At 55.6% G+C, this 23,421-nt stretch overlaps 1 pseudogene; it reads right to left on the bottom strand.

The window, feature by feature from the left end:
* The window catches only part of LOC148149339 (uncharacterized), a 93,213-nt pseudogene that overhangs the window by 24,572 nt on the left and 45,220 nt on the right, over window positions 1–23,421 (bottom strand).

Raw genomic sequence — 23,421 nt, 5'->3', positions numbered from 1 at the left:
GAGGGAGCACCGTACTGTTGGAGGGAGAGTACTGAGGGATCACTGCACTAATGAAAGGACAGTACTGAGGGAGCTCTGCACTGATGGAGGGACAGCACTGTGGGAGCACTGCACTGATGGAGGGACAGTACTGAGGGAGCACTGCACTGATGGAGGGACAGTACTGAGGGAGAACTGCACTGATGGAGGGACAGTACTGAGGGTGCTCTGCACTGATGGAGGGATAGTACTGAAGCAGCACTGCACTGATGGAGGGACAGTACTGGGGGAGCTCTGCACTGATGGAGGGATAGTACTGAGGGAGCACTGGACTGATGGTGGGACAGTACTGAGGGAGGTCTGCACTGATGGAGGGACAGTACTGAGGGAGGTCTGCACTGATGGAGGGGCAGTACTGATGGAGCACTGCACTGATGGAGGTACAGTACTGATGGAGAACTGCACTGATGGAGGGACAGTACTGAGGGTGCTCTGCACTGATCGAGGGACAGTACTGAGGGAGCTCTGCACTGATAAAGGGACAGTACTGTGGGAGCACTGCACTGATGGAGGTACAGTACTGAGGGAACACTGCACTGATGGAGGCACAGTACTGAGGGAGATCTGCACTGATGGAGGGGCAGTACTGATGGAGCACTGCACTGATGGAGGGACAGTACTGATGGAGAACTGCACTGATCGAGGGACAGTACTGAGGGAGCTCTGCACTGATAAAGGGACAGTACTGTGGGAGCACTGCACTGATGGAGGGACAGTACTGAGGGAGCACTGCACTGATGGAGGGACAGTACTGAGGGAGATCTGCACTGATGGAGGGACAGTACTGAGGGAGCACCGCACTGATGGAGGGACAGTACTGAGGGAGCACTGCACTGATGGAGGGACAGTACTGAGGGAGCACTGCACTGATGGAGGGAGAGTACTGAGGGAGGTCTGCACTGATGGAGGGACAGTACTGAGGGAGCACTGCACTGATGGAGGGACAGTACTGAGGGAGCACTGCACTGATGGAGGGACAGTACTGAGGGAGATCTGCACTGATGGAGGGACAGTACTGAGGGAGCACCGCACTGATGGAGGGACAGTACTGAGGGAGCACTGCACTGATGGAGGGACAGTACTGAGGGAGCACTGCACTGATGGAGGGATAGTATTGAGGGTGGTCTGCACTGATGGAGGGACAGTGCTGTGGGAGCTCTGCACTGATGGAGGGACAGCAATGTGGGAGCAGTGCACTGATTGAGGGACAGTACTGAGGGAGCTCTGCACTAATGGAGGGAGAGAACTGAGGCAGCCCTGCACTGATGGAGGGACAGTATTGAGGGAGCACTGCACTGATGGAGGGACAGTACTGAGGGAGAACTGCACTGATGGAGGGACAGTACTGAGGGTGCTCTGCACTGATGGAGGGATAGTACTGAAGGAGCACTGCACTGATGGAGGGACAGTACTGGGGGGCACTGCACTCATGGAGGGACAGTACTGAGGGAGCATTGCACTGATGGAGGGACAGTACTGAGGTTGCACTGCACTGATGAAGGGACAGTACTGAGGGATCACTGCACTGATGGAGGGACAGTACTGAGGGAGGTCTGCACTGATGGAGGGACAGTACTGAGGGAGCACTGCACTGATGGAGGGACAGTACTGAGGGAGCACTGCACTGATGGAGGGACAGTACTGAGGGAGCACTGCACTGATGGAGGGACAGTATTAAGGGAGCACTGCACTGATCGAGGGACAGTACTGAGGGATGACCGCACTGATGGATGGACAGTACTGAGGGAGCACTGCACTGATGGAGGGACAGTATTGAGGGAGCACTGCACTGATGGAGGGACAGTATTAAGGGAGCACTGCACTGATCGAGGGACAGTACTGAGGGAGCACTGCACTGATGGAGGGACAGTACAGAGGCAGCTCTGCACTCATGCAGGGACAGTACTGAAGGAGCACTGCACTAATGGAAGGGCAGTACTGAAGGAGCACTGCACTGATGGAGGGACAGTACTGAGGGAGCTCTGCACTGATGGAGGGACAGGACTGAGGGAGCACTGCATTGATCGAGGGACAGTACTGAGGGAGCTCTGCACTGATGGAGGGACAGCACTGAGGGAGCACTGCACTGATGGAGGGACAGTGCTGAGGGAGCTCTGCACTGATCGAGGGATAGTACTGAGGGAACTCTGTACTGATCGAGGGACTGTACTGAGGGAGCTCTGCACTGATGGAGGGACAGCACTGAGGGAGCACTGCACTGATGGAGGGACAGTGCTGAGGGAGCTTTGCACTGATGGAGGGATAGTACTGAGGGAGCTCTGCACTAATGGAGGGAGAGAACAGAGGGAGAAGTGCACTAATGGTAGGGCAGTACTGAGGCAGCTCTGCACTGATAGAGGGACAGGACTGAGGGAGCTCTGCATTGATGGACGGATAGTACTGAGGGAGCTCTGCACTGATGGAGGGACAGTACTGAGGGAGCTCTGCACTGATGGAGGGACAGTACTGAGGGAGCACTGTACTGATGGAGGGACAGTAATGAGGGAGCACTGCACTGATGGAGGGACAGTACTGAGGGCGCAATGCACTAATGGATGGACAGTACTGAGGGAGCACTGCATGATGGAGGGTCAGTACTGAGGGAGGTCTGCACTGATGGAGGGACAGTACTGAGGGTGCTCTGCACTGATGGAGGGATAGTACTGAGGGAGCACTGCACTGATGGAGGGACAGTACTGAGGGAGAACTGCACTGATGGAGGGACAGTACTGAGTGTGCTCTACACTAATGGAGGGACAGTACTGAGGGAGCTGTGCACTGATGGAGGGACAGTACTGGGGGAGGTCTGCAGTCATGGAGGGACAGTACTGAGGGAGCTCTGCACTGATGAACTGACAGTACTGAGGGAGCACAGCACTGATGGAGGGACAGTACTGAGTGAGCACGGCACTGATGGAGGGACAGTATTGAGGGAGCACTGCACTGATGGTGGGACTGTACTGAGGGAGGTCTGCACTGATGGAGGGACAGTGCTGTGGGAGCTCTGCACTGATGGAGGGACAGCAATGTGGGAGCACTGCACTGATTGAGGGACAGTACTGAGGGAGCTCTGCACTAATGGAGGGAGAGAACTGAGGCAGCCCTGCACTGATGGAGGGACAGTATTGAGGGAGCACTGCACTGATGGAGGGACAGTACTGAGGGAGAACTGCACTGATGGAGGGACAGTACTGAGGGTGCTCTGCACTGATGGAGGGACAGTGCTGAGGGAGCTCTGCACTGATGGAGGGATAGTACTGAGGGAGCTCTGCACTAATGGAGGGAGAGAACAGAGGGAGAAGTGCACTAATGGAAGGGCAGTACTGAGGGAGCTCTGCACTGATGGAGGGACAGTACTGAGGGATCACTGCACTAACAGAAGGACAATACTGAGGGAGCGCCGTACTGTTGGAGGGACAGTACGAAGGGGGTTTTGCACTGATGGAGGGACAGTACTGAGGGAGCACTGCACTAATCGAAGGACAGTACTGAGCGAGCTCTGAACTGATGGAGGGACAGTACTGAGGGAGCACTGCACTGATGGAGGGACAGCACTCATGGAGCTCTGCACTGATGGAGGGACAGTACTGAGAGGAGCTCTGCACTGATTGAGGAACAGTACTGAGGGAGCACTGCGCTAATGGAGGGAGAGAACTGAGGCAGCTCTGCACTGATGGAGGGAGAGTACTGAGTGAGCACTGCACTAATGGAAGGGCAGTGCTGAGGGAGCGCCACACTGATAGAGGGACAGTACTGAAGGAGCACTGCACTAATGGAAGGGCAGTACTGAGGGAGCTCTGCACTGATGGAGGGACAGCACTGAGGGAGCACTGCACTGATGGAGGGACAGGACTGAGGGAGCACTGCATTGATCGAGGGACAGTACTGAGGGAGCTCTGCACTGATGGAGGGACAGCACTGAGGGAGCACTGCACTGATGGAGGGACAGTGCTGAGGGAGCTCTGCACTGATCGAGGGATAGTACTGAGGGAACTCTGCACTGATCGAGGGACAGTACTGAGGGAGCTCTGCACTGATGGAGGGACAGCACTGAGGGAGCACTGCACTGATGGAGGGACAGTGCTGAGGGAGCTCTGCACTGATGGAGGGATAGTACTGAGGGAGCTCTGCACTAATGGAGGGAGAGAACAGAGGGAGAAGTGCACGAATGGAAGGGCAGTACTGAGGGAGCTCTGCACTGATAGAGGGACAGGACTGAGGGAGCTCTGCACTGATGGACGGATAGTACTGAGGGAGCTCTGCACTGATGGAGGGACAGTACTGAGGGAGCTCTGCACTGATGGAGGGACAGTACTGAGGGAGCACTGTACTGATGGAGGGACAGTACTGAGGGCGCAATGCACTGATGGAGGGACAGTACTGAGGGAGCACCGCACTGATGGAGGGACAGTACTGATGGAGCTCTGCACTGATGGAGGGACAGTAATGAGGGAGCACTGCACTGATGGAGGGACAGCACTCAGGGAGCTCTGCACTGATGGAGGGACAATACTGAGAGGAGCTCTGCACTGATTGAGGAACAGCACTGAGGGAGCACTGCGCTAATGGAGGGAGAGAACTGAGGAAGCTCTGCACTGATGGAGGGAGAGTACTGAGGGAACTCTGCAATAATGGAGGGAGAGAACAGAGGGAGAAGTGCACTAATGGAAGGGCAGTGCTGTGGGAGCTCTGCACTGATAGAGGGACAGGACTGAGGGAGCTCTCTACTGATGGACGGATAGTACTGAGGGAGCTCTGCACTGATGGAGGGACAGTACTGAGGGAGCTCTGCACTGATGGAGGGACAGTACTGAGGGAGCACTGCACTGATGGAGGGACAGTACTGAGGGCGCACTGCACTGATTGAGGGACAGGACTGAGGATGCACTGCACTGATGGAGGGACAGTACTGAGGGAGCTCTGCACTGATGGAGGGACAGTACTGAGGGAGCTCTGCACTAATGGAGGGACAGTACTAAGGGAGCACTGCACTGATGGAGGGACAGTACTGAGGGAGCTCTGCACTGATGGAGGGATAGTATTGAGGGTGGTCTGCAATGATGGAGGGACAGTACTATGGGAGCTCTGCACTGATGGTGGGACAGCACTGTGGGAGCTCTGCACTGATGGAGGGACAGTACTGAGGGAGCACTGCACTAATGGAAGGGCAGTACTGAGGGAGCTCTGCACTGATAGAGGGACAGGACTGAGGGAGCTCAAAACTGATGGAGGGACAGTACTGAGGGTGCTCTGCACTGATCGAGGGACAGTACTGAGGGAGCTCTGCACTGATAAAGGGACAGTCCTGTGGGAGAACTGCACTGATGGAGGTACAGCACTGAGGGAGCACTGAACTGATGGAGGGACAGTACTGAGGGAGATCTGCACTGATGGAGGGGCAGTACTGATGGAGCACTGCACTGATGGAGGGACAGTACTGATGGAGAACTGCACTGATCGAGGGACAGTACTGAGGGAGCTCTGCACTGATAAAGGGACAGTACTGTGGGAGCACTGCACTGATGGAGGGACAGTACTGAGGGAGCACTGCACTGATGGAGGGACAGTACTGAGGGAGATCTGCACTGATGGAGGGACAGTACTGAGGGAGCACAGCACTGATGGAGGGTCAGTACTGAGGGAGGTCTGCACTGATGGAGGGACAGTACTGAGGGTGCTCTGCACTGATGGAGGGAGAGTACTGAGGGAGGTCTGCACTGATGGAGGGACAGTACTGAGGGAGCACTGCACTGATGGAGGGAGAGTACTGAGGGAGCCTTGCACTAATGGAGGGACAGTACTGAGGGAGCACTGCACTCATGGAGGGAGAGTACTGAGGGAGCATTGCACTGATGGAGGGACAGTACTGAGGTTGCACTGCACTGATGAAGGGACAGGACTGAGGGAGAACTGCACTGATGGAGGGACAGAACTGAGGGTGCTCTACACTAATGGAGGGAGAGAACTGAGGCAGCTCTGCACAGATGGAGGGAGAGTACTGAGGGAGGTCTGCACTGATGGAGGGACAGTACTGAGGGAGCACTGCACTGATGGAGGGACAGTACTGAGGGAGCCTTGCACTAATGGAGAGACAGTACGGAGGGAGCACTGCACTCATGGAGGGACTGTACTGAGGGAGCATTGCACTGATGGAGGGACAGTACTGAGGTTGCACTGCACTGATGAAGGGACAGGACTGAGGGATCACTGCACTGATGGAGGGACAGTACTGAGGGAGGTCTGCACTGATTGAGGGACAGTACTGAGGGAGCACTGCACTGATGGAGGGATTGTACTGAGGGAGCACCGCACTGATGGAGGGACAGAACTGAGGGAGCTCTGCACTGATGGAGGGACAGTACTGAGGGAGTACCGCACTGATGGAGGGACAGTACTGAGGGAGCACTGCACTGATGGAGGGACAGTATTGAGGGAGCACTGCACTGATGGAGGGACAGTATTGAGGGAGCACTGCATTGTTTGAGGGACAGGACTGAGGGAGCTCTGCACTGATGGAGGGACAGTACTGAGGGATCACTGCACTAATAGAAGGACAATACTGAGGGAGCGCCGTACTCTTGGAGGGACAGTATGACGGGGGTTTTGCACTGATGGAGGGACAGTACTGAGGGAGCACTGCACTAATGGAAGGACAGTACTGAGCGAGCTCTGCACTGATGGAGGGATAGTACTGAGGGAGCACTGCACTGATGGACGGACAGTACTGAGGGTGCTCTGCACTGATGGAGGGATACTACTGAGGGAGCACTGTACAGATCGAGGGACAGTACTGAGGGAACTCTGCACTGATGGAGGGACAGATCGGAGGGGGCACTGCACTAATTGAGAAATAGTACTGAGGGAGCTCTGTAATAATCAATGTACAGTACTGAGGGAGCACTGCACTGATGGAGGGTCAGGACTGAGGGAGCACTGCACTGATGGACGAACAGCACTGAGTGAGCTCTGCACTGATGGACGGACAGTACTGAGGGAGCACTGTAATAATCAATGTACAGTAGTGAGGGAGCACTGTACAGATCGAGGGACAGGACTGAGGGAACTCTGCACTGATGGAGAGATAGTACTGAGGGAGCACTGCACGAATCGAGGGATAGCACTGACGGAGCTCTGCACTGATGGAAGGACAGTACTGAGGGAGCTCTGCACTGATGGACGGACAGTACTGAGGGAGCTCTGCACTGATGGAGGGACAGTACTGAGGGAGCACTGCACTGATGGAGGGACAGTACTGAGGGAGCACTGCACTGATGGAGGGACAGTACTGAGGGAGCACTGCACTGATGGAGGGACAGTACTGAGGGAGATCTGCACTGATGGAGGGACAGTACTGAGGGAGCACTGCACTGATGGAGGGACAGTACTGAGGGAGAACTGCACTGATGGAGGGACAGTACTGAGGGTGCTCTGCACTGATGGAGGGATAGTACTGAAGGAGCACTGCACTGATGGAGGGACAGCACTGAGGGAGCACTGCACTGATGGAGGGACAGTGCTGAGGGAGCTCTGCACTGATCGAGGGATAGTACTGAGGGAGCTCTGCACTGATGGACGGATAGTACTGAGGGAGCTCTGCACTGATGGAGGGACAGTACTGAGGGAGCTCTGCACTGATGGAGGGACAGTACTGAGGGAGCACTGCACTGATGGAGGGACAGTACTGAGGGCGCAATGCACTGATGGAGGGACAGTACTGAGGGAGCTCTGCACTGATGGAGGGACAGTACTATGGGAGCACTGCACTGATCGAGGGACAGTAATGAGGGAGAACTGCACTGATGGAGGGACAGTACTGAGGGAGCACCGCACTGATGGAGGGACAGTACTGAGGGAGCACTGCACTGATGGAGGGACAGTACTGAGGGAGCACCGCACTGATGGAGGGACAGTACTGAGGGAGCACTGTACTGATGGAGGGACAGTACTGAGGGCGCAATGCACTGATGGAGGGACAGTACTGAGGGAGCTCTGCACTGATGGAGGGACAGTACTATGGGAGCACTGCACTGATCGAGGGACAGTAATGAGGGAGCACTGCACTGATGGAGGGACAGTACTGAGGGAGCACCGCACTGATGGAGGGACAGTACTGAGGGAGCACTGCACTGATGGAGGGACAGTACTGAGGGAGCACCGCACTGATGGAGGGACAGTACTGAGGGAGCACCGCACTGATGGAGGGACAGTACTGAGGGAGCACTGCACTGATGGAGGGACAGTACTGAGGGAGCACCGCACTGATGGAGGGACAGTACTGATGGAGCTCTGCACTGATGGAGGGACAGTACTGAGGGAGCACTGCATGATGGAGGGTCAGTACTGAGGGAGGTCTGCACTGATGGAGGGACAGTACTGAGGGTGCTCTGCACTGATGGAGGGATAGTACTGAGGGAGCACTGCACTGATGGAGGGACAGTACTGAGGGAGAACTGCACTGATGGAGGGACAGTACTGAGGGTGCTCTACACTAATGGAGGGACAGTACTGAGGGAGCTGTGCACTGATGGAGGGACAGTACTGGGGGAGGTCTGCAGTCATGGAGGGACAGTACTGAGGGAGCTCTGCACTGATGAACTGACATTACTGAGGGAGCACTGCACTGATGGAGGGACAGTACTGAGTGATCACTGCACTGATGGAGGGACAGTACTGAGGGAGCACTGCACTGATGGACGGATAGTACTGAGGGAGCTCTGCACTGATGGAGAGACAGTACTGAGGGAGCTCTGCACTGATGGAGGGACAGTACTGAGGGAGCACTGTACTGATGGAGGGACAGTACTGAGGGAGCTCTGCACTAATGGAGGGAGAGAACTGAGGCAGCCCTGCACTGATGGAGGGACAGTACTGAGGGAGCTCTGCACTGATGGAGGGACAGTACTGAGGGAGCACTGCACTGATGGAGGGACAGTACTGAGGGAGCTCTGCACTGATGGAGGGACAGTACTGTGGGAGCTCTGCACTGATGGAGGGACAGTACTAAGGGAGCACTGCACTGATGGAGGGACAGTACTGAGGGAGCTCTGCACTGATTGAGGGATAGTATTGAGGGTGGTCTGCAATGATGGAGGGACAGTACTGTGGGAGCTCTGCACTGATGGTGGGACAGCACTGTGGGAGCTCTGCACTGATGGAGGGACAGTACTGAGGGAGCACTGCACTAATGGAAGGGCAGTACTGAGGGAGCTCTGCACTGATAGAGGGACAGGAATGAGCGAGCTCAAAACTGATGGAGGGATAGTACTGAGGGAGCTCTGCACTGATGGAAGGACAGTACTGTGGGAGCACTGCACTGATTGAGGGACAGTACTGAGGGAGCTCTGCACTGATGGCGGGACAGTACTGAGTGAGAACTGCACTAATGGAAGGGCAGTACTAAGGGAACTCTGCACTAATGGAGGGACAGTACTGAGGGAGCTCTGCACTTATGGAGGGACAGTACTGAGGGAGCACTGCACTGATGGAGGGACAGTACTGAGGGAGCATTGCACTGATTGAGGGACAGTACTGAGGGAGCACTGCACTGATGGAGGGACAGTCCTGAGGGAGCTCTGCACTGATGGAGGGATAGAATTGAGGGTGGTCTGCATTGATGGAGGGACAGTACTGTGGGAGCTCTGCACTGATGGAGGGACAGTACTAAGGGAGCACTGCACTGATTGAGGGACAGTACTGAGGGAGCTCTGCCCTAATGGAGGGAGAGAGCTGATGGAGCATCGCACTGAAGGATGGACAGTACTGAGGGAGCACTGCACTGATGGTGGGACAGTACTGAGGGAGGTCTGCACTGATGGAGGGACAGTACTGATGGAGCACTGACACATATGGAGGGACCGTACTGAGGGAGGTCTGCACTGATGGAGGGACAGTACTGAGGGAGGTCTGCACTGATGGAGGGGCAGTACTGATGGAGCACCGCACTGATGGAGGGACAGTACTGAGGGAGAACTGCACTGATGGAGGGACAGTACTGAGGGTGCACTGCACTGATCGAGGGACAGTAATGAGGGAGCACTGCACTGATGGAGGGACAGTACTGAGGGAGCACCGCACTGATGGAGGGACAGTACTGAGGGAGCACTGCACTGATGGAGGGACAGTACTGAGGGAGCACCACACTGATGGAGGGACAGTACTGAGGGAGCACCGCACTGATCGAGGGACAGTACTGAGGGAGCACTGCACTGATGGAGGGACAGTACTGAGGGAGCACCGCACTGATGGAGGGACAGTACTGATGGAGCTCTGCACTGATGGAGGGACAGTACTGAGGGAGCACTGCATGATGGAGGGTCGGTACTGAGGGAGGTCTGCACTGATGGAGGGACAGTACTGAGGGTGCTCTGCACTGATGGAGGGATAGTACTGAGGGAGCACTGCACTGATGGAGGGACAGTACTGAGGGAGAACTGCACTGATGGAGGGACAGTACTGACGGTGCTCTACACTAATGGAGGGACAGTACTGAGGGAGCTGTGCACTGATGGAGGGACAGTACTGGGGGAGGTCTGCACTGATGGAGGGACAGTACTGAGGGAGCTCTGCACTGATGAACTGACAGTACTGAGGGAGCACTGCACTGATGGAGGGACAGTACTGAGTGAGCACTGCACTGATGGAGGGACAGTACTGAGGGAGCACTGCAATGATGGTGGGACAGTACTGAGGGAGGTCTGCACTGATGGAGGGACAGTACTGAGGGAGCACTACACTCATGCAGGGACAGTACTGAGGAATCACTGCACTGATTGAAAGACAGTACTGAGGGAGCACTGCACTGATGGAGGGACTGTACTGAGGGAGCTCTGCACTGATGGAGGGACAGTACTGAGGGAGCACTGCACTGATAGAGGGACAGTACTGAGGCAGCTCTGCACTCATGGAGGGACAGTATTGAGGGAGCACTGCACTGATGGAGGGACAGTACTGAGGGAACACTGCACTGATGGAGGGACAGTACTGAGGGAGCACTGCACTGATTGAGGGTCAGTACTGAGGGAGCACTGCACTGATGGAGGGATAGTACTGAGGGAGCTCTGCACTTATGGAGGGACAGTACTGAGGGAGCTCTGCACTGAATGTGGGACAGTACTGAGGGAGCTCTGCACTAATGGAGGGAGAGAACTGAGGCAGCTCTGCACTGATGGAGGGACAGTACTGAGGGAGCACTGCACTGATGGAGGGACAGTACTGAGGGAGAACTGCACTGATGGAGGGACAGTACTGAGGGTGCTCTGCACTGATGGAGGGATAGTACTGAAGGAGCACTGCACTGATGGAGGGACAGTACTTGGGGAGCTCTGCACTGATGGAGGGATAGTACAGATGGAGCACTACACTGATGGCGGGATAGTACTGAGGGAGCACTGGACTGATGGTGGGACAGTACTGAGGGAGGCCTGCACTGATGGAGGGACAGTACTGAGGGAGGTCTGCACTGATGGAGGGGCAGTACTGATGGAGCACTGCACTGATGGAGGGTCAGTACTGATGGAGAACTGCACTGATGGAGGGACAGTACTGAGGGTGCTCTGCACTGATCGAGGGACAGTACTGAGGGAGCTCTGCACTGATGAAGGGACAGTATTGAGGGAGCACTGCACTCATGGAGGGACAGTACTGAGGAATCACTGCACTGATTGAAAGACAGTACTGAGGGAGCTCTGCACTGATGGAGGGACAGTATTGAGGGAGCACTGCACTGATGGAGGGACAGTACTGAGGGAACACTGCACTGATAGAGGGACAGTACTGAGGCAGCTCTGCACTGATGGAGGGTCAGTACTGAGGGAGCACTGCACTGATAAAGGGACAGTACTGTGTGAGCACTGCACTGATGGAGGTACAGTACTGAGGGAGCACTGCACTGATGGAGGGACAGTACGAGGGAGATCTGCACTGATGGAGGGGCAGTACTGATGGAGCACACACTGATGGAGGGACAGTACTGATGGAGAACTGCACTGATCGAGGGACAGTACTGAGGGATCTCTGCACTGATAAAGGGACAGTACTGTGGGAGCACTGCACTGATGGAGGGACAGTACTGAGGGAGCACTGCGCTAATGGAGGGAGAGAACTGAGGCAGCTCTGCACTGATGGAGGGAGAGTACTGAGTGAGCACTGCACTAATGGAAGGGCAGTGCTGAGGGAGCGCCACACTGATAGAGGGACAGTACTGAAGGAGCACTGCACTAATGGAAGGGCAGTACTGAGGGAGCTCTGCACTGATGGAGGGACAGCACTGAGGGAGCACTGCACTGATGGAGGGACAGGACTGAGGGAGCACTGCATTGATCGAGGGACAGTACTGAGGGAGCTCTGCACTGATGGAGGGACAGCACTGAGGGAGCACTGCACTGATGGAGGGACAGTGCTGAGGGAGCTCTGCACTGATCGAGGGATAGTACTGAGGGAACTCTGCACTGATCGAGGGACAGTACTGAGGGAGCTCTGCACTGATGGAGGGACAGCACTGAGGGAGCACTGCACTGATGGAGGGACAGTGCTGAGGGAGCTCTGCACTGATGGAGGGATAGTACTGAGGGAGCTCTGCACTAATGGAGGGAGAGAACAGAGGGAGAAGTGCACGAATGGAAGGGCAGTACTGAGGGAGCTCTGCACTGATAGAGGGACAGGACTGAGGGAGCTCTGCACTGATGGACGGATAGTACTGAGGGAGCTCTGCACTGATGGAGGGACAGTACTGAGGGAGCTCTGCACTGATGGAGGGACAGTACTGAGGGAGCACTGTACTGATGGAGGGACAGTACTGAGGGCGCAATGCACTGATGGAGGGACAGTACTGAGGGAGCACCGCACTGATGGAGGGACAGTACTGATGGAGCTCTGCACTGATGGAGGGACAGTAATGAGGGAGCACTGCACTGATGGAGGGACAGCACTCAGGGAGCTCTGCACTGATGGAGGGACAATACTGAGAGGAGCTCTGCACTGATTGAGGAACAGCACTGAGGGAGCACTGCGCTAATGGAGGGAGAGAACTGAGGAAGCTCTGCACTGATGGAGGGAGAGTACTGAGGGAACTCTGCAATAATGGAGGGAGAGAACAGAGGGAGAAGTGCACTAATGGAAGGGCAGTGCTGTGGGAGCTCTGCACTGATAGAGGGACAGGACTGAGGGAGCTCTCTACTGATGGACGGATAGTACTGAGGGAGCTCTGCACTGATGGAGGGACAGTACTGAGGGAGCTCTGCACTGATGGAGGGACAGTACTGAGGGAGCACTGCACTGATGGAGGGACAGTACTGAGGGCGCACTGCACTGATTGAGGGACAGGACTGAGGATGCACTGCACTGATGGAGGGACAGTACTGAGGGAGCTCTGCACTGATGGAGGGACAGTACTGAGGGAGCTCTGCACTAATGGAGGGACAGTACTAAGGGAGCACTGCACTGATGGAGGGACAGTACTGAGGGAGCTCTGCACTGATGGAGGGATAGTATTGAGGGTGGTCTGCAATGATGGAGGGACAGTACTATGGGAGCTCTGCACTGATGGTGGGACAGCACTGTGGGAGCTCTGCACTGATGGAGGGACAGTACTGAGGGAGCACTGCACTAATGGAAGGGCAGTACTGAGGGAGCTCTGCACTGATAGAGGGACAGGACTGAGGGAGCTCAAAACTGATGGAGGGACAGTACTGAGGGTGCTCTGCACTGATCGAGGGACAGTACTGAGGGAGCTCTGCACTGATAAAGGGACAGTCCTGTGGGAGAACTGCACTGATGGAGGTACAGCACTGAGGGAGCACTGAACTGATGGAGGGACAGTACTGAGGGAGATCTGCACTGATGGAGGGGCAGTACTGATGGAGCACTGCACTGATGGAGGGACAGTACTGATGGAGAACTGCACTGATCGAGGGACAGTACTGAGGGAGCTCTGCACTGATAAAGGGACAGTACTGTGGGAGCACTGCACTGATGGAGGGACAGTACTGAGGGAGCACTGCACTGATGGAGGGACAGTACTGAGGGAGATCTGCACTGATGGAGGGACAGTACTGAGGGAGCACAGCACTGATGGAGGGTCAGTACTGAGGGAGGTCTGCACTGATGGAGGGACAGTACTGAGGGTGCTCTGCACTGATGGAGGGAGAGTACTGAGGGAGGTCTGCACTGATGGAGGGACAGTACTGAGGGAGCACTGCACTGATGGAGGGAGAGTACTGAGGGAGCCTTGCACTAATGGAGGGACAGTACTGAGGGAGCACTGCACTCATGGAGGGAGAGTACTGAGGGAGCATTGCACTGATGGAGGGACAGTACTGAGGTTGCACTGCACTGATGAAGGGACAGGACTGAGGGAGAACTGCACTGATGGAGGGACAGAACTGAGGGTGCTCTACACTAATGGAGGGAGAGAACTGAGGCAGCTCTGCACAGATGGAGGGAGAGTACTGAGGGAGGTCTGCACTGATGGAGGGACAGTACTGAGGGAGCACTGCACTGATGGAGGGACAGTACTGAGGGAGCCTTGCACTAATGGAGAGACAGTACGGAGGGAGCACTGCACTCATGGAGGGACTGTACTGAGGGAGCATTGCACTGATGGAGGGACAGTACTGAGGTTGCACTGCACTGATGAAGGGACAGGACTGAGGGATCACTGCACTGATGGAGGGACAGTACTGAGGGAGGTCTGCACTGATTGAGGGACAGTACTGAGGGAGCACTGCACTGATGGAGGGATTGTACTGAGGGAGCACCGCACTGATGGAGGGACAGAACTGAGGGAGCTCTGCACTGATGGAGGGACAGTACTGAGGGAGTACCGCACTGATGGAGGGACAGTACTGAGGGAGCACTGCACTGATGGAGGGACAGTATTGAGGGAGCACTGCACTGATGGAGGGACAGTATTGAGGGAGCACTGCATTGTTTGAGGGACAGGACTGAGGGAGCTCTGCACTGATGGAGGGACAGTACTGAGGGATCACTGCACTAATAGAAGGACAATACTGAGGGAGCGCCGTACTCTTGGAGGGACAGTATGACGGGGGTTTTGCACTGATGGAGGGACAGTACTGAGGGAGCACTGCACTAATGGAAGGACAGTACTGAGCGAGCTCTGCACTGATGGAGGGATAGTACTGAGGGAGCACTGCACTGATGGACGGACAGTACTGAGGGTGCTCTGCACTGATGGAGGGATACTACTGAGGGAGCACTGTACAGATCGAGGGACAGTACTGAGGGAACTCTGCACTGATGGAGGGACAGATCGGAGGGGGCACTGCACTAATTGAGAAATAGTACTGAGGGAGCTCTGTAATAATCAATGTACAGTACTGAGGGAGCACTGCACTGATGGAGGGTCAGGACTGAGGGAGCACTGCACTGATGGACGAACAGCACTGAGTGAGCTCTGCACTGATGGACGGACAGTACTGAGGGAGCACTGTAATAATCAATGTACAGTAGTGAGGGAGCACTGTACAGATCGAGGGACAGGACTGAGGGAACTCTGCACTGATGGAGAGATAGTACTGAGGGAGCACTGCACGAATCGAGGGATAGCACTGACGGAGCTCTGCACTGATGGAAGGACAGTACTGAGGGAGCTCTGCACTGATGGACGGACAGTACTGAGGGAGCTCTGCACTGATGGAGGGACAGTACTGAGGGAGCACTGCACTGATGGAGGGACAGTACTGAGGGAGCACTGCACTGATGGAGGGACAGTACTGAGGGAGCACTGCACTGATGGAGGGACAGTACTGAGGGAGATCTGCACTGATGGAGGGACAGTACTGAGGGAGCACTGCACTGATGGAGGGACAGTACTGAGGGAGAACTGCACTGATGGAGGGACAGTACTGAGGGTGCTCTGCACTGATGGAGGGATAGTACTGAAGGAGCACTGCACTGATGGAGGGACAGCACTGAGGGAGCACTGCACTGATGGAGGGACAGTGCTGAGGGAGCTCTGCACTGATCGAGGGATAGTACTGAGGGAGCTCTGCACTGATGGACGGATAGTACTGAGGGAGCTCTGCACTGATGGAGGGACAGTACTGAGGGAGCTCTGCACTGATGGAGGGACAGTACTGAGGGAGCACTGCACTGATGGAGGGACAGTACTGAGGGCGCAATGCACTGATGGAGGGACAGTACTGAGGGAGCTCTGCACTGATGGAGGGACAGTACTATGGGAGCACTGCACTGATCGAGGGACAGTAATGAGGGAGCACTGCACTGATGGAGGGACAGTACTGAGGGAGCACCGCACTGATGGAGGGACAGTACTGAGGGAGCACTGCACTGATGGAGGGACAGTACTGAGGGAGCACCGCACTGATGGAGGGACAGTACTGAGGGAGCACTGTACTGATGGAGGGACAGTACTGAGGGCGCAATGCACTGATGGAGGGACAGTACTGAGGGAGCTCTGCACTGATGGAGGGACAGTACTATGGGAGCACTGCACTGATCGAGGGACAGTAATGAGGGAGCACTGCACTGATGGAGGGACAGTACTGAGGGAGCACCGCACTGATGGAGGGACAGTACTGAGGGAGCACTGCACTGATGGAGGGACAGTACTGAGGGAGCACCGCACTGATGGAGGGACAGTACTGAGGGAGCACCGCACTGATGGAGGGACAGTACTGAGGGAGCACTGCACTGATGGAGGGACAGTACTGAGGGAGCACCGCACTGATGGAGGGACAGTACTGATGGAGCTCTGCACTGATGGAGGGACAGTACTGAGGGAGCACTGCATGATGGAGGGTCAGTACTGAGGGAGGTCTGCACTGATGGAGGGACAGTACTGAGGGTGCTCTGCACTGATGGAGGGATAGTACTGAGGGAGCACTGCACTGATGGAGGGACAGTACTGAGGGAGAACTGCACTGATGGAGGGACAGTACTGAGGGTGCTCTACACTAATGGAGGGACAGTACTGAGGGAGCTGTGCACTGATGGAGGGACAGTACTGGGGGAGGTCTGCAGTCATGGAGGGACAGTACTGAGGGAGCTCTGCACTGATGAACTGACATTACTGAGGGAGCACTGCACTGATGGAGGGACAGTACTGAGTGATCACTGCACTGATGGAGGGACAGTACTGAGGGAGCACTGCACTGATGGACGGATAGTACTGAGGGAGCTCTGCACTGATGGAGAGACAGTACTGAGGGAGCTCTGCACTGATGGAGGGACAGTACTGAGGGAGCACTGTACTGATGGAGGGACAGTACTGAGGGAGCTCTGCACTAATGGAGGGAGAGAACTGAGGCAGCCCTGCACTGATGGAGGGACAGTACTGAGGGAGCTCTGCACTGATGGAGGGACAGTACTGAGGGAGCACTGCACTGATGGAGGGACAGTACTGAGGGAGCTCTGCACTGATGGAGGGACAGTACTGTGGGAGCTCTGCACTGATGGAGGGACAGTACTAAGGGAGCACTGCACTGATGGAGGGACAGTACTGAGGGAGCTCTGCACTGATTGAGGGATAGTATTGAGGGTGGTCTGCAATGATGGAGGGACAGTACTGTGGGAGCTCTGCACTGATGGTGGGACAGCACTGTGGGAGCTCTGCACTGATGGAGGGACAGTACTGAGGGAGCACTGCACTAATGGAAGGGCAGTACTGAGGGAGCTCTGCACTGATAGAGGGACAGGAATGAGCGAGCTCAAAACTGATGGAGGGATAGTACTGAGGGAGCTCTGCACTGATGGAAGGACAGTACTGTGGGAGCACTGCACTGATTGAGGGACAGTACTGAGGGAGCTCTGCACTGATGGAGGGACAGTACTGAGTGAGCACTGCACTAATGGAAGGGCAGTACTAAGGGAACTCTGCACTAATGGAGGGACAGTACTGAGGGAGCTCTGCACTTATGGAGGGACAGTACTGAGGGAGCACTGCACTGATGGAGGGACAGTACTGAGGGAGCATTGCACTGATTGAGGGACAGTACTGAGGGAGCACTGCACTGATGGAGGGACAGTCCTGAGGGAGCTCTGCACTGATGGAGGGATAGAATTGAGGGTGGTCTGCATTGATGGAGGGACAGTACTGTGGGAGCTCTGCACTGATGGAGGGACAGTACTAAGGGAGCACTGCACTGATTGAGGGACAGTACTGAGGGAGCTCTGCCCTAATGGAGGGAGAGAGCTGATGGAGCATCGCACTGAAGGATGGACAGTACTGAGGGAGCACTGCACTGATGGTGGGACAGTACTGAGGGAGGTCTGCACTGATGGAGGGACAGTACTGATGGAGCACTGACACATATGGAGGGACCGTACTGAGGGAGGTCTGCACTGATGGAGGGACAGTACTGAGGGAGGTCTGCACTGATGGAGGGGCAGTACTGATGGAGCACCGCACTGATGGAGGGACAGTACTGAGGGAGAACTGCACTGATGGAGGGACAGTACTGAGGGTGCACTGCACTGATCGAGGGACAGTAATGAGGGAGCACTGCACTGATGGAGGGACAGTACTGAGGGAGCACCGCACTGATGGAGGGACAGTACTGAGGGAGCACTGCACTGATGGAGGGACAGTACTGAGGGAGCACCACACTGATGGAGGGACAGTACTGAGGGAGCACCGCACTGATCGAGGGACAGTACTGAGGGAGCACTGCACTGATGGAGGGACAGTACTGAGGGAGCACCGCACTGATGGAGGGACAGTACTGATGGAGCTCTGCACTGATGGAGGGACAGTACTGAGGGAGCACTGCATGATGGAGGGTCGGTACTGAGGGAGGTCTGCACTGATGGAGGGACAGTACTGAGGGTGCTCTGCACTGATGGAGGGATAGTACTGAGGGAGCACTGCACTGATGGAGGGACAGTACTGAGGGAGAACTGCACTGATGGAGGGACAGTACTGACGGTGCTCTACACTAATGGAGGGACAGTACTGAGGGAGCTGTGCACTGATGGAGGGACAGTACTGGGGGAGGTCTGCACTGATGGAGGGACAGTACTGAGGGAGCTCTGCACTGATGAACTGACAGTACTGAGGGAGCACTGCACTGATGGAGGGACAGTACTGAGTGAGCACTGCACTGATGGAGGGACAGTACTGAGGGAGCACTGCAATGATGGTGGGACAGTACTGAGGGAGGTCTGCACTGATGGAGGGACAGTACTGAGGGAGCACTACACTCATGCAGGGACAGTACTGAGGAATCACTGCACTGATTGAAAGACAGTACTGAGGGAGCACTGCACTGATGGAGGGACTGTACTGAGGGAGCTCTGCACTGATGGAGGGACAGTACTGAGGGAGCACTGCACTGATAGAGGGACAGTACTGAGGCAGCTCTGCACTCATGGAGGGACAGTATTGAGGGAGCACTGCACTGATGGAGGGACAGTACTGAGGGAACACTGCACTGATGGAGGGACAGTACTGAGGGAGCACTGCACTGATTGAGGGTCAGTACTGAGGGAGCACTGCACTGATGGAGGGATAGTACTGAGGGAGCTCTGCACTTATGGAGGGACAGTACTGAGGGAGCTCTGCACTGAATGTGGGACAGTACTGAGGGAGCTCTGCACTAATGGAGGGAGAGAACTGAGGCAGCTCTGCACTGATGGAGGGACAGTACTGAGGGAGCACTGCACTGATGGAGGGACAGTACTGAGGGAGAACTGCACTGATGGAGGGACAGTACTGAGGGTGCTCTGCACTGATGGAGGGATAGTACTGAAGGAGCACTGCACTGATGGAGGGACAGTACTTGGGGAGCTCTGCACTGATGGAGGGATAGTACAGATGGAGCACTACACTGATGGCGGGATAGTACTGAGGGAGCACTGGACTGATGGTGGGACAGTACTGAGGGAGGCCTGCACTGATGGAGGGACAGTACTGAGGGAGGTCTGCACTGATGGAGGGGCAGTACTGATGGAGCACTGCACTGATGGAGGGTCAGTACTGATGGAGAACTGCACTGATGGAGGGACAGTACTGAGGGTGCTCTGCACTGATCGAGGGACAGTACTGAGGGAGCTCTGCACTGATGAAGGGACAGTATTGAGGGAGCACTGCACTCATGGAGGGACAGTACTGAGGAATCACTGCACTGATTGAAAGACAGTACTGAGGGAGCTCTGCACTGATGGAGGGACAGTATTGAGGGAGCACTGCACTGATGGAGGGACAGTACTGAGGGAACACTGCACTGATAGAGGGACAGTACTGAGGCAGCTCTGCACTGATGGAGGGTCAGTACTGAGGGAGCACTGCACTGATAAAGGGACAGTACTGTGTGAGCACTGCACTGATGGAGGTACAGTACTGAGGGAGCACTGCACTGATGGAGGGACAGTACGAGGGAGATCTGCACTGATGGAGGGGCAGTACTGATGGAGCACACACTGATGGAGGGACAGTACTGATGGAGAACTGCACTGATCGAGGGACAGTACTGAGGGATCTCTGCACTGATAAAGGGACAGTACTGTGGGAGCACTGCACTGATGGAGGGACAGTACTGAGGGAGCACTGCACTGATGGAGGGACAGTACTGAGGGAGATCTGCACTGATGGAGGGACAGTACTGAGGGAGCACTGCACTGATGGAGGGTCAGTACTGAGGGAGGTCTGCACTGATGGAGGGACAGTACTGAGGGTGCTCTGCACTGATGGAGGGATAGTACTGAGGGAGCACTGCACTGATGGAGGGACAGTACTGAGGGAGAACTGCACTGATGGAGGGACAGAACTGAGGGTGCTCTACACTAATGGAGGGAGAGAACTGACGCAGCTCTGCACTGATGGAGGGAGAGTACTGAGGGAGGTCTGCACTGATGGAGGGACAGTACTGAGGGAGCACTGCACTGATGGAGGGACAGTATTGAGGGAGCCTTGCACTAATGGAGAGACAGTACTGAGGGAGCACTGCACTCATGGAGGGACAGTACTGAGGGAGCATTGCCCTGATGGAGGGACAGTACTGAGGTTGCACTGCACTGATGAAGGGACAGTACTGAGGGATGACTGCACTGATGGAGGGACAGTACTGAGGGAGGTCAGCACTGATGGAGGGACAGTACTGAGGGAGCACTGCACTGATGGAGGGACAGTACTGAGTGAGCACTGCACTGATGGAGGGACAGTACTGAGGGAGCACTGCACTGATGGAGGGACAGTACTGAGGGAGTACCGCACTGATGGAGGGACAGTACTGAGGGAGCACTGCACTGATGGAGGGACAGTATTGAGGAAGCATTGCACTGATGTAGGGACAGTTCTGAGGGAGCACTGCACTTATGGATGGTCAGTACTGAGGGAGGTCTGCACTGATGGAAGGACAGTACTGAGGGTGCTCTGCACTGATGGAGGGATAGTACTGAGGGAGCACTGCACTGATGGAGGGACAGTACTGAGGGAGAACTGCACTGGTGGAGGGACAGAACTGAGGGTGCTCTACACTAATGGAGGGAGAGAACTGAGGCAGCTCTGCACTGATGGAGGGAGAGTACTGAGGGAGGTCTGCACTGATGGAGGGACAGTACTGAGGGAGCACTGCACTGTTGGAGGGACAGTATTGAGGGAGCATTGCACTCATGGAGGGACAGTACTGAGGGAGCATTGCACTGATGGAGGGACAGTACTGAGGTTGCACTGCACTGATGAAGGGACAATACTGAGGGATGACTGCACTGATGGAGGGACAGTACAGAGGGAGGTCTGCACTGATGGAGGGACAGTACTGAGGGAGCACTGCACTGATGGAGGGACAGTACTGAGGGAGCACTGCACTGATGGAGGGACAGTACTGAGGGAGCACTGCACTGATGGAGGGATTGTACTGAGGGAGCACCGCACTGATGGAGGGACAGAAATGAGGGAGCTCTGCACTGATGGAGGGACAGTACTGAGGGAGTACCGCACTGATGGAGGGACAGTACTGAGGGAGCACTGCACTGATGGAGGGACAGTATTGAGGGAGCATTGCACTGATGCAGGGACAGTATTAAGGGAGCACTGCACTGATCGAGGGACAGTACTGAGGGAGCACTGCACTGATGGAGGGACAGTACTGAGGGAGCACTGCACTGATGGAGGGACAGTACAGAGGCAGCTCTGCACTCATGGAGGGACAGTATTGAGGGAGCACTGCACTGATGGAGGGACAGTACTGAGGGAGCACTGCACTGATGGAGGGACAGTACTGAGGGAGCTCTGCACAGATGGAGGGACAGCACTGAGGGAGCAATGCACTAATAGAAGGACAATACTGAGGGAGCGCCGTACTGTTGGAGGGACAGTACGAAGGGGGTTTTGCACTGATGGAGGGACAGTACTGAGGGAGCATTGCTCTAATGGAAGGACAGTACTGAGCGAACTGTGCAATGATGCAGGGACAGTACTGAGGGAGCTCTGCACTGATGGAGGGACAGTACTGAGTGAGCACTGCACTAATGGAAGGGCAGTACTGAGGGAGCTCTGCACTGATGGAGGGACAGCACTGAGGGAGCACTGCACTGATGGAGGGACAGGACTGAAGGAGCACTGCATTGATCGAGGGACAGTACTGAGGGAGCTCTGCACTGATGGAGGGATAGCACTGAGGGAGCACTGCACTGATGGAGGGTCAGTACTGAGGGAGGTCTGCACTGATGGAGGGACAGTACTGAGGGTGCTCTGCACTGATGGAGGGATAGTACTGAGGGAGCACTGCACTGATGGAGGGACAGTACTGAGGGAGAACTGCACTGATGGAGGGACAGTACTGAGTGTGCTCTACACTAATGGAGGGACAGTACTGAGGGAGCTGTGCACTGATGGAGGGACAGTACTGAGGGTGCTCTACACTAATGGAGGGACAGTACTGAGGGAGCTGTGCACTGATGGAGGGACAGTACTGGGGGAGGTCTGCACTCATGGAGGGACAGTACTGAGGGAGCTCTGCACTGATGAACTGACAGTTCTGAGGGAGCACTGCACTGATGGAGGGACAGTACTGAGTGAGCACTGCACTAATGGAGGGACAGTACTGAGGGAGCACTGCACTGATGGTGGGACAGTACTGAGGGAGGGCTGCACTGATGGAGGGACAGTACTGAGGGAGCACTGCACTGATGGAGGGACAGTATTGAGGGAGCCTTGCACTGATTGAGGGACAGTACTGAGGGAGCACTGCACTCATGGAGGGACAGTACTGAGGAATCACTGCACTGATTGAAAGACAGTACTGAGGGAGCACTGCACTGATGGAGGGACAGTACTGAGGGAGCTCTGCACTGATGGAGGGACAGTACTGAGGGAGCACTGCACTGATAGAGGGACAGTACTGAGGCAGCTCTGCACTCATGGAGGGACAGTATTGAGGGAGCACTGCACTGATGGAGGGACAG

The sequence above is a fragment of the Chiloscyllium plagiosum genome, unplaced genomic scaffold (assembly GCF_037043375.1).
Source record: "Chiloscyllium plagiosum isolate Xiang-an unplaced genomic scaffold, Cpla_swu_hap1 HiC_scaffold_8, whole genome shotgun sequence".
Lineage (NCBI taxonomy): Eukaryota > Metazoa > Chordata > Chondrichthyes > Orectolobiformes > Hemiscylliidae > Chiloscyllium > Chiloscyllium plagiosum.
The sequence above is the reverse complement of the archived record's forward strand: the minus strand, read 5'-3'. Positions and strand labels throughout refer to the sequence as shown.